A 2500-nucleotide genomic window follows, 5' to 3' on the forward strand; every position below is an offset into this window, starting at 1 on the left:
TATATTATTATATTTATATTATTATATTATTATATTTATATGATTATATTATTATATTATATTCATATTATTATATTATTATATTTATATGATTATATTATTATATTATATTTATATTATTATATTATATTTATATTATTATATTATTATATTTATGTTATTATATTATATTCATATTATTATATTATTATATTATATTTATATTATTATATTATATTTATATTATTATATTATATTTATATTATTATATTATATTTATATTATTATATTTATATTATTATATTATTATATTATATTTATATTATTATATTATATTTATATTATTATATTATATTTATATTATTATATTTATATTATTATATTATTATATTTATATTATTATATTATTATATTATATTTATATTATTATATTATATTTATATTATTATATTATATTTATATTATTATATTATATTTATATTATTATATTATATTTATATTATTATATTTATATTATTATATTATTATATTTATATTATTATATTATTATATTATATTATATTTATATTATTATATTATATTATATTTATATTATTATATTATATTATATTTATATTATTATATTATTATATTTTATTTATATTATTATATTATATTTATATTATTATATTATTATATTTATATTATTATATTATTATATTTATATTATTATATTATTATATTATATTTATATTATTATATTTATATTATTATATTATTATATTTATATTATTATATTATATTTATATTATTATATTATTATATTTTATTTATATTATTATATTATATTTATATTATTATATTATTATATTTATATTATTATATTATTATATTTATATTATTATATTATATTATATTTATATTATTATATTATATTATATTTATATTATTATATTATATTATATTTATATTATTATATTATATTTATATTATTATATTATATTATATTTATATTATTATATTATATTATATTTATATTATTATATTATATTTATATTATTATATTATATTTACATTATTATATTATATTTATATTATTATATTATTATATTATATTCATATGATTATATTATTATATTATATTTACATTATTATATTATATTAATATTATTATATTATTATATTATATTTACATTATTATATTATATTTATATTATTATATTATTATATTATATTTATATTATTATATTATTATATTATTATATTATATTTATATTATTATATTATATTTATATTATTATATTATATTTACATTATTATATTATATTAATATTATTATATTATTATATTATATTTACATTATTATATTATATTTATATTATTATATTATTATATTATATTTATATTATTATATTATTATATTATTATATTATATTTATATTATTATATTATATTTATATTATTATATTATATTTATATTATTATATTATATTTATATTATTATATTATTATATTATTATATTATATTTATATTATTATATTATTATATTATTATATTATATTTATATTATTATATTATATTTATATTATTATATTATATTTATATTATTATATTATATTTATATGATTATATTATTATATTATTATATTATATTTATATTATTATATTATATTTATATGATTATATTATATTTATATTATTATATTATATTTTTATTATTATATTATATTTATATTATTATATTATATTTTTATTATTATATTATATTTATATTATTATATTATTATATTATATTTATATTATTATATTATATTTTTATTATTATATTATATTTATATTATTATATTATATTTATATTATTATATTATATTTTTATTATTATATTATATTTATATTATTATATTATATTTATATTATTATATTATATTTTTATTATTATATTATATTTATATTATTATATTATATTTATATTATTATATTATTATATTATATTTATATTATTATATTATATTTTTATTATTATATTATATTTATATTATTATATTATATTTTTATTATTATATTATATTTATATTATTATATTATATTTTTATTATTATATTATATTTATATTATTATATTATATTTATATTATTATATTATATTTTTATTATTATATTATATTTATATTATTATATTATATTTATATTATTATATTATATTTTTATTATTATATTATATTTATATTATTATATTATATTTATATTATTATATTATATTTATATTATTATATTATATTTATATTATTATATTATATTTATATTATTATATTATATTTATATTATTATATTATATTTATATTATTATATTATTATATTATATTTATATTATTATATTATATTTATATTATTATATTATATTTATATTATTATATTATATTTATATTATTATATTATTATATTATATTTATATTATTATATTATATTTATATTATTATATTATTATATTATATTTTTATTATTATATTATATTTATATTATTATATTATATTTATATTATTAT

General features: G+C 0.6%; 1 protein-coding gene across 2 annotated transcripts in view; it reads right to left on the reverse strand.

The window, feature by feature from the left end:
* oca2 (oculocutaneous albinism II) overlaps positions 1 to 2500 on the reverse strand; it is a 196412-nt gene that overhangs the window by 32398 nt on the left and 161514 nt on the right. The gene's annotated exons all lie outside the window — the stretch shown is intronic.

Source organism: Oncorhynchus mykiss, chromosome 5 (assembly GCF_057628025.1).
Source record: "Oncorhynchus mykiss isolate SJ-2025 chromosome 5, ASM5762802v1, whole genome shotgun sequence".
NCBI lineage: Eukaryota > Metazoa > Chordata > Actinopteri > Salmoniformes > Salmonidae > Oncorhynchus > Oncorhynchus mykiss.